The sequence below is a fragment of the Cupressus sempervirens genome, chromosome 8 (assembly GCF_028749045.1).
Source record: "Cupressus sempervirens isolate cs-2001-9-10 chromosome 8, ASM2874904v1, whole genome shotgun sequence".
NCBI classification, from domain to species: Eukaryota; Viridiplantae; Streptophyta; class Pinopsida; order Cupressales; family Cupressaceae; genus Cupressus; species Cupressus sempervirens.
Genome location: NC_143125.1, coordinates 537,615,855 through 537,632,240, shown reverse-complemented (window position 1 = coordinate 537,632,240; position 16,386 = coordinate 537,615,855).

Here is a 16,386-nt window from a genome sequence, read left to right as displayed (position 1 = left end):
TAAGCAACCACAAAGGTAGTTGTTGTATAGAGAGTGACAAGGAGAAGACGAAAGGCAAGAGTTGAGCGGGACAAGGCTTGACAGGTTAGCCAAGGGAGCATTTGTGAAGGTTGAAAGCATGGCATGGGATGTGTGGATTCATGCTTGTTCACATAGTTTTCTCGGTTGTGGCTATGGCCATGAAGGCTTCCATGGTTGTATGGAAATGATATTTTTACTGAATAATACATGGTGATGGATGCTTTTGGAGGCTGAGTTTTTCCCTCAATGAGGGTTTCCCAGGGTATATCTTGTGTCACAATTTTGTGGGTATGTTGTCTATTCTCTTGCATGTGGATTTTGATTCCATGTTTATTTCAGATCTATTATGGGTTATGTGGAAACGGTTATATTCTTTGTTGCCAAGTTTTCTTACAAGTGGTATCAAAGCTATGGTTTTATTGTTTGTAACTCTAGATTGAATCCATGGGAATGCATGAGAGGATAAAAGAAAAGGGAAAGATTTATGAATGATTTATTGCAGATCTAAGGGTTTTGGATTTCCTGTTATGATGGGATGTTAAAAGATTTGGGCATGTGAAATTGTTGGAGAAAAGGATTTTTTTTGGATGTTTCATTTAAATGAGGGTTTTGGGGGGTAGCATGCAGAAATGACCTCTTGGGTAAAAATAGACCTCACCATTGAATCCGGGTCGACATTTTCATAAATTTTGATATCTAATATGCCTTAGTTTGGCCATGTTAAGAGGAAATGAAAGAGTTTTTTTGGTTTCAGCCCATGATGGCCGTCAAATTTAATCCCATCAGAATTTTCGTCACCGAAAAAATAAAAAATGAAAAATCATACTGAAAAAGGTAAAAAGACTATCTTAGTAAAACAACCATAACTTTCTCTCAAAATATCAGATTTCAAAGTTCTTACAGGCATTGGAAAGCTAATTCAGAGCACTAAAAGATGGTGTAGGTTTGGTTCTATGATTTTTTGTCAAGTTTTAAGAGCCCTAAAGTTAGATGTTGTTTATTTTGAGCACGGATTAGGGCATAACTTGGGCATACAGAGTCAGATTTTGGACTTCGAGTAGTCAACGAAAAGCTCTTGGAGAGCTCTACACATTGGTTTAGATTTGGTGTAGGTTTGGCATGATTTATTTGTTGATATATTGATCTAAATAGTTTATAGGTATATTTTGACTATGATAACATTGTGAGTTTATAGCATTGGAGATTTAAGTTTTGATGTCATTGTATACTTAGTTATATTTTAGATTGGTCTCATGATGATATGGTTATCAGTGTTTGGTTTGGATATGCATGATGATTTGTTGGGTCTACAAGTTGTGTAGTGTTGTAAGCGATCTATACTTACAGTTTGCATTTATAGCTTGGTTATGGGTTGTCTTTGCCCATTGATCTTTCATTATTGATGCATATTCAGATTGGTGGCTTGGATTTGGGTTGTCTATGCCCTAAGTCACATGATTTGCTGATTTTTTCTTCATGTAGAAGGGATGAGATGTTGTTACTAGGCACAGTCATGGTGGAGGATTGTGGCTAACTATTTTATGTTGAAAGGTTAGACATATTGAGAGCTAGATGCTCGGTTCATGGATGTGATCATGGTGCCATGGATTTTGGCATGACATGATTGGATATACAGGTACATCCTTCATGTTCACTAGCTTGGATTTTTTGATTCAGTTATGGTGGTATATCTTCTTGGTTGAGGATCATGGTTATTTGGTTTCTTTTGAGGAGCTCATGATGTACACTTTGAGTTCTTTGATAGTTTGATGCTTTGGTTGATTCTCATGGTTAGAGGATGGATTTTTCATCATTATGTCATGGATAGCTTGGATACACAATTTAGTGGGAGCTTGTGACAGTGATGGGGTGACAATGCAGGATTAGTTCTTGGTTTGGTTTATATCTTCTTGGTTTGGAGAGGATAGATTTTATAATGCCATCAATGACTTGGTACCATAGTTGAGTGAGAGTTGTTGGCATTGATATATTTATTGATTTTTTATAGATGTTGAAGGTTTGTCTTAGATCCTGTTGCTGCAGAAGCATCTTTGACATTTGCATGGTACACTTATTATCTTCATGGTGTGTGAAGATGGTTAGATCTTGAGGACTCATGGAGTTCTTGGTTATCTTCATGGTGTGTGGAGATGGTTCTTCCTGGTATGTGGAGATGGTTTTTCTTCATGGTGTGTGGAGATGCTTGCATCTTGAGGACTCACAGAGTTCTTGGCAAAGGTGTGGTTTATGCTTTTATTTGGCATGTTATCCTTGGTATAAGGATGGTTTCATTATTATGTCATGGTATACTCTTGATACGCATTTAGGGTTGTGACATGTTATGGTATGTTCATATGGAGCATGTTATCTCTTTGGTTGAGATGGTAAGATCATGTTGTCATGTTTATGTTCCTGAGGCCATGGTTGGAACTTTGACATTGATCTTGGTTTAGTTTCTTGGTATTGAGTACACTGATCATAAGCTGGATACTTCATGATATTGCTATGTTTCATTTGGAGTTGGCATGGATTGATTGGTTACAGGTGCTCATGGATACTTAGAGATGGTGGTGATGCTATTTTCTTTTGGATTAGAGAAGTATTTGTTGGGATGATTAATAGTTTCAGCAGGAAGTCCGAGGGCTAGTCACTTGATATGGACTTGAGAGGAGATTGTTCTTAGATGAGTCTTGGTTGGAGACTTGGGTATCTTGATGAGAATTCTCATTCCCCACTCTTGGTCTACTCGACGGTTCGCTACTTGAGAGGTATAGCCCATTGTTTCTGTCAGTTGCATTATATTTATGCTTGTCTTTCATGGATATGGATCTTGAGCTATGGTACATGAGTTAGTTCTGGAGGGTTCATTTTAGAGATGGTTTAGCATTGGTTATCTCCATGTGCATATGTTGTTATGCTAGTTGAGTTTGGGAGATGGTTTTATATTGGGCATTTTCTTTGGATTAGGAATGGTTTTATGAGTTTGATCTTCTTCTGAGAGGCTTACATCCATGATGAGTTATATGGTATGGTTTGGGTGTTGTTGAGGCTTCTTGTTGGGGTTTTATGGAGGAGATCATACTTGCACAGTTTACATCTAGAGGTGTGTGTAGAAGGACATGATACAGGTTATGATTTGCATGGTTTCTCTAGTCTTGGTTATCTTCTTGGATGTTCAGTTTTGCTGACATTGGATTTGAGATTGGTTGGAAATTGTGATCATTGGTTTGTGCTCATGCATGTCATGTGAGAGATGACATGGTTATTTCTTTCTCTTTCCTCTATTGGTTGTGGAGAATTTGGGAGACTATTGGAGACTTGTTATGAGAGTTGTTCTTGCAAGATATCAGTTTATGTATTGTGGATGTCCTTGATACTACATGGATTCACTTTTTTGAGATGTGTTGAGTGGATTGGTTATAGATTTGACATTATCTTTTGCAGTGGGAGCTTCTTGGTATATATGTAGCAGGTATTGCTCTTGAGGCTTGTGATTGCAGGTTATAGATTGGATATGTCGGTGATATGAGATTCACTTGTTATACCTTTGAGGTATGGATAGTTGGATGGGTTTGGCAATTGCTGTGGGTGCTATTTCAGCTATGGATATTTTGACAACTATAGATACATGTGATTACCTTTGGATTAGGTTATTTGTGCTTGGAATTTCAGTTGGTACAGGATTTTATGATCTTCTAATGCGACAAGTTGGGTGATTTTCTCTTTGGATGGCTTCTATGTATGTCCAGTGGCAGTGGCATAATAGGAGGTGAGATCATTCATGTTTGAGATGCTGGATACTTTGATTTTGTTGCAGATATCAAGATGGAGCACTTGGTGTATTTTGATCCATGATGGTGGATGTGCTGGGAGGGATTGTTCCCTTGTTCATTTATGTGGCTACAGATTGACCCTATGCAATGTATACAACAAGTGGGAGATTGTTGAGATAATGGGTGTTGTAGACATTGCATAATATTGTTATTTTATTATTTTATTTTATTATGTAATGTTGTGCCTAGATGGACGTGCAACATGTAAAGATTTTCATGAAATATTCTTGATGAGTTGTATTGTAACATTGTAAAAATATTTTATGTAATTATTTAATATTGGAGAAAAGAATTAAATTCCCAATATTAAATGTGGGGTTAGTGGGTTAGGTAGCACATGATTTTAGCACATGGTTTATGTAATACCACTTAGTGGTTTTGTGAGACTTGCTACTATATAAGCAACCACAAGGGTAGTTGTTGTATAGAGAGTGATAAGGAGAAGATGAAAGGAATGAGTTGAGCGGGACAAGGCTTGATAGGTTAGCCAAGGGAGCATTTGTGAAGGTTGAAAGCATGGCATGAGATCTGTGGATTCATGCTTGTTCACATAGTTTGCTCGGTTGTAGCTATGGCCATGAAGGCTTCCATGGTTGTACAACAATGGTATTTTTGCTGAATAATACATGGTGATGGATGCTTTTGGAGGCTAGGTTTTTCCCTCAATGAGGGTTTCCCAGGGTATATCTTGTGTCACAATTTTGTGGGTATGTTGTCTATTTTCTTGCATGTGGATTTTAATTCTGTGTTTATTTCAAATCTATTATGGGTTATGTGGAAATGGTTATATTCTTTGTTGCCAAGTTTCCTTATAGGTGGAGAGCGAATGAATACAGGTTTAGTTTTGCCTTTCCTAGCTCTCCTGGAGAACATTGCAGTTGGTTTCTTCTGAGGTTTGGTGATAATCACTCTACCTTTCTTTCTTATTGGTTCCTCTTTCTCTAATTCTTCTTCTCCTTCTTCTTCATATTCCTCCTCTTCATTGTCACCCTTGCCCTCAGTAAGCATTAGAGGACCTTCAACTGTCTTTAATTTGACAATTCTCTTCTTGCCTCTGCTGAGAGCTTGAAGAATCTTGATATTGATCTCTATCCTCTTCTTAGTTTCCTCATATGTGCCAAATATAGGAAGATTAGGATTGGTTGGCTCATTTACTAATGCCTCAATGATGTCTCTAGCTTCATCAATGTTAATTTCATAAGGCAATGATTTTACACATGCCACTCTTGGTATGACTACTTGAATGTATACTCTATCACAGTCCACCATGAAACATATATCATCCTTGTAGTCTTCTACAAGCTTGGGTGGGATACAAAATTTGTTGTTCATTTTCTCCTTGAATGCCTCAAAATAGTTATCCAACATCCTTTCAAAGTCTTCACCCATTTCTTCAATAAATTTGTTTATCTAATAAAGAATAGGGGTGTCTTTCCTCCATACGACTATGCCCTTAGATGGAAAGAATTTTTGAACATAAAAGAATAAGCAAACAAGCAATGAATCAAACTTGAAGGAATTGTTCTTGGAAGTCTTCACACTTTCAATGTTTTTATTCAATTGCTTTAGTAACACATCTGACATATCAAATTCAAGATTCTTCTTTATAACTTTGTATGCTAGGTCAATTGCCTCATAGGGAACACTGTTCGATTGACTCGAGTTGTAGATCTTATGTGCAATGATGTGGATGCCAAACCTAAGCTCTATGCTAGTGACATTGTTTATTTTCAAACCTCTACCGTCCCACTCAGCTAGGGTTTTCTTTTGCAGTTCCTCCTGACCTAGGGTTTTGGTTGACTTAGCTTTTCTTAGTATTGGTAGACCCGTAACCTTGTGTATCATCTTCTTTTGTAATCAGAATGGGTTGCTCCAATGATAATTGAGCACTGTGGAACTAACTCAATATATATCTTATCCATTTTACTTGGAAATTTCAAGGCATGTGAGGGATATGAGTTAATCCTTTAGCTTCCAAATGTTTATGCTTAGGTTTCAAAACTCCGTCAACAAACATTTCAGCTAGGGCATTATCCATTTCCAATGTCCCTAATTCTTGAACAGTACATTTAAAATGAGTTCTTATGTCATTAATTAGGAGTACCTTTGGCAAGATTTGCGACTAAGCACTGTAAGGATCAAGTGATTCAGCAACGACCAGAATGATTTTGAAGTTTGGTGCTTTCCATTCGACGCCCTTAAATAGCATTTCACACCCCTTTTTTGATTTAGTGTTTCTTCCACTGCTAGATGCCATCGCTACTCGATAGATGATAAAATTTGTGAAGATCTCGCTACTAAATTGCTCAAAAACACTACAATGCTCTTCCAAATTGCTCTGCTATGCTGAAAATGTGGTGAAAAATGAAGTTGAAATTACCCCTTTTGTTGAGAAAATTTCATAAATGCTTGGCGCCATTATGACATAGTGCATGATAGACTGTCATCCACTGACCTAACTCAGCAAGAGTATCAACTCAGTGAATAAACCAAATTTCCTTTACTCTCGACCTCTCTCACTAAGGTCTTGAACAAACTTTCCTTAGTGGAGTCTGATGTAACTCAGTGAAAGATAACCTTTCTATGATCCCTGTGTATCTGAAATACTGATTAGATCATTTGCATTCCTCATATTTGTTGGAACTGCTTATGATTTTCTTGTTGAGTATAGCTCCAACACATTCTTAGAAGTTTAGTTTGAGAGGATGGAGTCACCCACTTCTTGAGTGACTTCACTACCATGATTTGAGCTTGTATCCTCTATAGATTTAGGAATCCATTGCTGCCTCATTTGTTTCCTTATGTTGTCAGCCCTTACTTTCTTTTCATCTTCAATTTTGCTTATATTCATGCAGTTTTTAGCTATATGACCAAGTTCAGTGCATTTGTAACACCTTATAGTAGTATCCTTCTTTCTTAGGTGATGCCTTGCACAATTTATGCTAGTGTGTCCATATTCTCCATAATAATGACATCTGCACTAGGTATTTTAGTCCCATCCAAATATTGCCTTTACAAATTGTTCAAATGGATTGAATGATTTGGATCTGCATTGAGATGCCTTGTGACCATTCTTTTTGCATTTGTGACATTTACCTTCAAATTTTGGTTTCTCCTTGCATTCATTGGCTTTGTGACCATGCCGATTGCAATTGTAGCACTTTCCATTGAATTTTTCTTTTCCATTGCTCTAGCATTTTTTTGATGTATGACCAATTTTCCCATAATGATTGCATGAGGGTTTTTTATTCCTTTTTGCACCTTTCTTGGAAGATTCACCTTGTTCTTCATTGTATCCAAGTCCTACTTTACCTTTTTGCCTATGAAGATTATGCTCATTTTGCTGATTCAATTGATTCATGTCTTGTGATTTCAACATTCTCTCATTGATTTATTTTTTAGCATTTAGGTCATTCTTCAATTTTTCAATGATTTTCTTTTCAAATATCAGTTCTCTCATTATTCTTCCATTAATTTCCCTTTCATAATTTATATCACTTCTTATTCTTTCATTCTGTGCTTTGAGAATCTTAATTTCTTCATTTGCTTCGATGATTTGATCAATGAGGTTTTCATGTTGATTGGATTGATTTTGTTCTTCGTTGTTTCTTGCCTCCAAGTCTTTATTTTCCTTATACCTTTGTTCCAAAATCTCACATAGCCTGATTGATTGAATTTCTTGTTTTCTTTTGAGTTTCCTTACTTCTTGCAGAGAGCCATTCTTTTCTAGGAGTTCTTTGATTGCCTCATTAGCTTCATCTAAACTCCTTGACGAGAAAAGGTCTTCAATATTTTCTTCAACATAATGATGGTCATCCATTTGTCTTGCAAGTTCCTTCCTTCTTTTCATGGATTGGGAAAGATATTCCTTTGCTTCCTTGAGTTGAGCTATGGCCATCTCCAGATCTAGTTTTTCATTTTCAGTTGCCTTGTAAAGTCTGAATATCTCCATTTGTCCATAGATCTTTGCTCAAGCTATTAAACTTTATCCTGAGAACCACAACACTCTGATACCAATTGTTGGAAATATTCAAGATATGATAAGTTACTGAGAGGGGAGGGGTGAATCAGTAACTTCAAAACTTTTCATCATAAATCCATCTATACAACTACATACATTAGTATTGAAAGATAAAACATTCATCACACAAAAGAACACAATGTTTTGGTGACCCTAAAACCTTCCAAATAGAAAGTAAAATTGGGGTGGGGATGATACCCACAAAACTTCACTACTACAACACAAAGTTGGCCTATTAAGGCTTACATTGACCACTTCTGGTGATCTGCCTTGTTAGGAGCATAAAGGACTACAAGGTCCACCTTGTTAGAGGATTTAAAAACATACAATGAAGTATGCACTCAGTTAAGAGATTTATACAAAAGACTATTAAGTCTACCTTGTTAAAGGATTTAGAAACTGATTCACCTATTAGGATGAAGTAGTGGATCTACTTACAACTAATTGTTGATAAGATCCTTTATACACTGATCACCTTATGTGATAGATATGAATTTTCTACTTCTGTATTGACCTTGTTTCATTCCTTAAACTAGTGCTGATAATTTTTTGCATGCACTTCTCAAAATTACATAATGACACTTCAATACAATGATGTCTTACAATAAATCTTACATATATACCTTTCCAATCTACAAAATTGCAAGGTTGGCCAAAACACAAGTGAACAACACATTACAAAGTCGGCCCAATAGTAAATAACTCGGGTTCACTGAACTGACTCGGTGACCTTCTGATACTCGACATCTATTGCATTACACAGCATCATCATGCACTTGGTAGAAGTGGAGGCTCGGTCCATGCTAATCACTTGAAGTAGTTTTGAACTTAGTGACCACTGGTGACTTAGTAGATGTTGTGTCACTCGATAGATATTGCATACTAAGTTTACCTTGCTTCACTCAATAAACACTACTTCTTCCAACACTCATTTTACACTGAATTTCTATGGCACAAACTTACTGCTCGGTAGACACTTGAAGCTCTACACATTTCCTAAATTCACTCGGTAGCCACTATTCTACTTGGTGTAAACTACTAAACTCTTTGAAGCTTGGTTAACACTAGAGTGCTTGGTGAGTGTAAGAAATTAAGTGCAGAGCTTGGTAGCTATTCTAATATGGATAAGTGTTGTCACTAATGGCAATACTAACTTAATGCCAACACTAAGACCCTCCAAAGTGACTCAAAGGAAGCCATTGAAAAGAACACAAGTACCAAATGGAACAAGAGAGGAATGACTATAGATACTATCCAAGACCCTCTTGTTGAATTTGTTGTTAGGGTCATTTCACACAAAATTTATCAATGCAACAAATTTAACAGTGTACCTTACATTACAGTGGATGTTGGTTATAAATTAGTTAAGAAGGATCATACTTATGATCTTACAGAACTACAACTACAACAAATTAATGAAAATCTAGCAGCAATAAGGAGAACCAAGGGAGCACAATGCAAATTTGGTGCAATTTTGATTTGTATATTCTTCTATGTACAAAATGAATTTCCATCCTTTAGCAAAGTTAATTGGAAAACTAATAGGTCCATAGTAGCTCAAGTGAATGAATATATTGAACAAATGGGAGCTAATTTTGAAACTCTTATGACAAGTTATTTTGAGGATTTCAAGAAGTCTATGAAACAGAGGGTAAGGGTACTAGTTTCATTGGTAGAGGAACATGTAAATGATGTATGTTTTCTTGTAGATATTGATTATACCTATATACAAGTAGCCATACCAAGGGTTAGATGGCTAAGACCTCGTGGATATGAAATTAACATAGATGAGGCATCTGTAGCTATAACTGCATTGTTAGCAGAAGAAGTGGACAAGAGTGCACCACATTTTGGGACTTATGATGTCGTAAGATCAAAGGTGGACATGGAGTTGAAGACTACCTCCACATTGAAGAAAAATGACAAGCTGGTAAAGAAGCTAAAAGCTAAATTTGGTGAGGGTACAACTGAAGAAGAAGAAGATGAAGAGGTTGATGATGATGAAGAAGAACAAGGACAAGAACCACTTGCACTGACCCAAGGCATGGGTGAGGATACAGAGGAAGAAGAAGGTGCTAAGTAGAAAGCACCAAAGGTAGAACCTAAGAAGAGAAAGGCACAAAAACAACGTACTACACAGTCCAAAGGGAAGAAGAAAGTAGCTAAGCCGAGCTCAACCAAACCTACTACAAGGGTAGACATAAGGGCAGTGACAAAAGTGGCTAAGGAATAGGAGAAGAAAAAATCAACAGAGCAAGGAGGGCCTATAGAAAAGAAAATAAGAAAATATGTTACACCCCTAGAGTTAGAAGAAGAGAAGACAAAATTTGACAATGAATAATTCAGAGTGGTAAGACACTCCATCAAATCTAAGTTGGAAAATATTTGTGATAATATTAGGGATAATGCAGATCTATCAGGATTAAAAGATATTGATTTTAATAAGTTGAGTAGAGAAGAGCAGAACATAGTGGAAGAGTCTATCTAGACTATGATGGCCAAGTTCAAGACTACTCCACTTGAACTTGACAATTCTATGCCTAAGAAGCTAAGCTCCATTATTGAAAATAAATGGCATTATTGCCTAAACACGGAGAAGGAAATAAGGGAGTCAATATTGGCTCATGTAATGCCAAACCTTACAAAAGGTCAAATGAGCAAGGCTAGTAAGAAACATGGGAGAAAATTTGTAACCAAATACAGAGCCTTCAATATTCTATAGAATAAAATTGAGGATGTTGTAAAGAAGTCCACACAAATGTGGAAATTGATTTATGGGTTAACAATAGTCAAGCAAGGTCAAGAAGATCCCTTTGAGGGAAGAAATAATGATGATGAGGAAGGAGAGGAAAATGAGAAGGAGGAAGAAGGAGAGAAAGAGAAAGAAGAGGTAGTAGTGGAGGAGAAGAAATAGAAAGGTGATGAGGCAACAACTGAGGAGCATCACCAAGAATAGAGTGTCCAAGACACACAGTTGCCACCACCAAGTCTTCCACATGCACCACCTACATCTGCAAAAAATGTAATTGTGAAGGATGTTCCTGATACCTTAGGTCAGAACATTAATCCACTAACTGCAAAGGATCTCAAAAATATCCTTCACCAAACAACTTTGTAATCACAGTTGTGTACGAATCCTATTTTGGTGAGTGTAGAAGAGTTACAGAAGGCTATACCTAAAATAACTAAGGAGAAGTTGAACACACAAGAACCACCTTCACAACCTCCTACAACTACAAGTGATCAACCAAAAGAGCAAGTGACACAAGAAACAACTGCTAAGGTTGATTCCACAGTGATAGTGACAACAATTGCCGAGGAGTTAGCAAAGGAGCAGATAGGACAAAAGGATCCTACAACACAAAGCCAAGGTGTACCTCCTCTAATCATTGTAATCGATCATGGTAGAAGTGAAGAAGATAAGGAAGAGGAGAAAACCCCCAAGAAAAGAGAGCAAGAGGCATTATAGACATTGGTTAATTTTCCTACCTCAGGGACTCATACCAAGTAGCTGACCACTGATGCCATACCACTACAAATTTTAGCACCAGGTTCGAGCTCCACCAAGGTGGCAAGGTACTTTACTATGGAGACCCTGCACTTGATGAAGAGATAGTCATACCAAATTATGACTACAAGACAATGAACCTAGCACAGATCAATGAAGTGCAAGAGGCACTGGAAAGGAAAAAGAAGTAGGAGATAATTAGGAATGAGTATAAGAAGAGGCAAGCACTGATATAAATCAAAGACATCTTTCTTGATGCATTTTTCTTGCTAGTACCTGATGAAACAAAGCCCATTATGGAGCAATTGTCCAACATAGTGGACTAGGTACAAAATGAAGACCTTGATACCAATGTTAAATTATTGGAATGGTCTAAGAAGAAGTTTCAAATGAAGGTCAATGAGAAGATATCTAGTGAGATAACACTTTGAGAAGGTAGAGAAAGTGAAAACAATACTTGAGAACATATTCTCATTGTACTCCAAACTGTGTGACTCTTCATATTTCACACAAGAGACTAACCATAGAATATTGAGCTTGGAGAGAAACCTTAAAATATCAAGCACATAGCTACCTAAGGATCGAGATCAAAGTGAGAAGCATTTTTCCATAATGCTTCACACTCAAAAGGAGTTAGTTGTATTAACATCATAAGAGGCTAATATTAAGGCCAAATTGATACATATATAGTCTACAATCACCCCACATTTGGAAGTATTGCATAAAGAAGTGGCCTATGCAAAAAATGTTTTAAATAAAGATCCTAATATTTCTACATTAGAAGGCCTAGTACATCTTGTAGCAAAGACAACCATCCAGCTCAAAGCACTAGAAATTGTATTAGACAATTGGGATGCTGCTCTAAAGATAATAATGGAGGTAAAAAAAACATTTTTGGCTAAGTATTCAATTCATTCTTAGGACCCTTTGACATAAGTGTCAAAAAGGGGGAGATAATACATTATGTAGATAAAGGGGGAGATATAATTGGGGGAGATAATAAATGAGACCCAAAGGAGAAATACCCAAAGAGGGAGAGTTTTGAGTTCTGAGGAGAAATAAGGAGGTATAGCCAAAAGGATACAAAAATTGCAAGGAGATGTGTGAAAGGGGGAGACAAAATAAAGGGGGAGTAAAAACAGAGCAGATAGAAACAAAGGCAAAGGAATGATAAGGTAGATAATGAAAACATGAGACAAATTCGGTTTAAAGAAATTTTGGATATAAAAATAGCACATTAGCTCAGGAGGAGTTACAAGTTTTTAAGGTATATATAGTCTTCTACAAAATTTTGAACAAGTTTTTAAAGTTTTGTACATATGCTAAATAGGATGTGTGTTATACTCATAAAAACTAGATTCATAATGCTTAGTTAAGTGTTTTTTCCACTCATGTCAAAGGAGGAGATTGTTGGTCTCAGATTGGTTTTGATGATTGAGTTTCAACACACTTAACCAATTTCCAAGATGATGCCGAGTATAATACAAATGCCGAGCTACAATATGTGTTGAGTCAAAAATTCAACAAGTGCCGAGCAAGTATCAAGTATCGAGTGATAAGTGATGCTAAGTCACTATAGGTGCCGAGCAAAGTATAGATGTTGAGTGAGATAGAGTTATTATAGATGCCGAGCAAGACAAAATTCTTATATGTGCCAAGCATCAACAATTAGTAAGTGTCGAGTAACATAGAATCAACATACGAGTTTGTGCCTTCACAAACTTAGATGTAAACCATTTTTGAGCTGACTCAAGATGAATCTCGAAGGATCCTTAAGATAAGATCCAATCTTTTGCATTCCCTATGTAATCAACATGCAACCAATAAAAAAAATGGAGAAAGCATGTAACCAATAGAAAAATTGAAAGAATTGAGCAGGAAAGGAAGAATGAATATTGATCATAGATTCATACCTAACCCTAAGTCTTTGAAACCTTTATAAGGAGGTCGATACCCCATAATTCATGTGTGAAAGAGAGATATATAGAATGCATGAAAGAATGCTAGCAAAGTTCAGAAGGGTGTAAGGACTTAGAGAATCACTTTAAAAGCCTCCACTCCCAACCCCACTAATCCATCAGTTCTACATGCGCCTGCTGCATCATCCACCTCACAAAGATTCGCTTCTCACTATGATTTATTTCCAAGTTAGGGAATACTCCTTGTAGTGTCTGCCCCTAGTTCACATTTTGTTATCATTGCTGAACTCTTTTAGAACTAGTTTTATGTTGTTGGTTAGCAACATTCTTTTGAGATTATCAGATATTATGCTATGGATTCAGTTTATTATGTGATGAGATTACTTAGACTCTACATTTCATCTATGTATGATGATTATTTTTAGTGTTCACAATTATTGATGATGATTATTACATTTCTTTCAATTATTAATGATGATTAGTAAGATAATTTATTATCATATGTGCTTTCTTATGGATACTTACCCCATACTTGCATGTGTATGGTGTGCGTGTTTGTTTTTGTATGACGTGTCTGATGTGGTTAAGGAAGGGAGTCGTAGTCACCTACTAGTCGGAATCTACATGATGCACCACTTCCTACCATTTTCTATTTAGTTTAGTATATATTGTGTTTGTACATGCATGATTTTTATGCAGGTTGCAGGTACCGAGTATCGACTTCCTTGAATTGCTAAGATGAGCATACCCTATCACATTATCTTAATGATAAGAGAGAGGAGATAAATTCTCAAGTCCAAATCTCAACACTTTAAGCCATTTGTTCTAATTGAAAAATTAGGACAAGTATCTAAGTTGTGTACCGTCTGAATGCGTCAGATAATGTAATTCGTGATATAAACCCCTTAGTTTGGTTTGTATGTATTTTGGCTATGATGGATTTTTTCGTATTTTTACCTTTGTGAGTCTTTGGAGTATTTTCTATTAATTAAGCCTAATTAAAAATATTTTAATTAATGGTTTAATTAAATGAAAAATTAATATGATATTTTAATATTTATTTTATTTAATTAATTGGAAAATTAATTAAATAAAATAATTAAATTTGAGAATAAAAGTTAAAAGTTTAAATTTGGAATGTGACAACATTTATTTTAATAATAATATATTTGGAGCTCATTTTTAAATAAATGACTAAATAATATTATTATTAAAGCTAATAAATATTTTAGCAATGAAATTTAAAAGTGGAAAATATATTTTAAATTATTAAAAGATTCTAAATCTCATATGATTAAAATATAAATATATTAAGATTGAAAAGTGGAGATATTAAAGTTAGTGCATAAATAAATTAAATTGGAAAGAGTAACGTAAATTAGAGTTATAAGCTTGCATGAGAATTAACATGTGTCAACAACACAGAGGTTAGTGCATCAATTAAGCACAAGGTGTCTACAATTCTATGACTCATCAAAAAAAAATTGAAAAAGACCCATGCTTAGTTGGTGACACTTTTCAGCGGTTTCAATAAGCATTCCAAAGATTTCTTGAGAGCTCTTGATATTCAAGCATTCATAGAAGGTTAAATGAAAAGCTTAATGGAAGCTACAAACAAAAAATAGAAGCTTCAAAGCTTACATGCATGGGAGAAGATTCATATACTCATATATTTTCTACTTGCTTCTATGCTCCTTCTAGCACTTCTAATCACTTGGAGGATTCAATCAGCTTTGATTCTTGGAAGAATTGTGAATGATGGAGAAGGAAGAGATTTTCTATTAACTTCTGAGGCATGGCAAATTAGCATCAGTGTCCAGGTGCACTCATGATATTCTCATATTCCCTTTGCACTCTTTCTCTTCCTATCTTCATCATATCTGTTTTATGTGTCTAAATACTCTTTGTGATTGAATCTATTATTTGAAATTGGAATCTAGATATTTTATTTGAATGAGAAGAAAAACAATAGAAAAACCCTAGTTCCAAATAAAAAAAAAATTATATTTTAATCAGGTCTGGGTTCGAGTTTATATTAAATTAGAAAGACAAGATTTGGAATTAAAATAAAAATTTTATGGTGAAAATTCGAATGATTAGATGTAATTTTTCTATCAATTATATTTTTAGATGCATATGAATAAACCCTTTTATGGTTAAATTTAGAGAACAATTACATTTTAAGAGAAAATTCTTAATTCATCATAGATTGACCTGTCGCTGCCCCTTGGATAGACCCAAACTCAGTCATTCACAACTTTTTATTGAGATCGAATTTATTCGATCGCTTCAGTCAGAAGTGGCACAACTTGGCCCTCTCCAACATATTTTAATTTCAGCCCGATCCAACAGTTCATTAGGGAGATATGGCCGTCGTACTGGAACTGTTTTATTCAAGGACAGATATTTCTCCATTTCCCATAACCAAGAGTTCTTTATGCTTAAACTTCACAAAAAATAATATATATCAAAGTATGGAATAAATTAAAGATATTATTGCAATCTTTCCTTATTAGAATCTTATTAATATGCATTAGTTTTATATGATTTATTATCTAATCTAATTAAATCAAATTTAATTAAGATTAGTTAATAGTAGAAGAAGCGTAATTAATTATTAGTCAATTTAAGTAAATATATTTTTAAACGAGAGAAAATTATAAGAAAAGAGATATTAATAAGTGGAATTAAATAATTTAATTATTAATGAGATCATTATTTAATGGATAAGATTATTAATGAGTGATAGTATAAATAGTTTTAACGAGACTAATTGGTCGAGATAGAGGAAAGAAAATTCATTATACCACGATTAAATCGGAATCATCTCTTGAGAGAACATTAATTTATAATGATTCAAACATTTACCCTTAGTTGAGTTTAGAACAGTTGATTTCAAAACATTACTATGATTTGAGTTATTATGTTATTATAATATGTTATGTATTATTAAATAAATTATTGATATATCTTAATGGTGTTAAGAGTTAGTTAAATATTAACTAATGAAGTTTATGGAGGGATTCTCTAGATCGATTAATAATAGTTTTGATGAGTTATTATTTATTAATGTTTGTTGGGTCT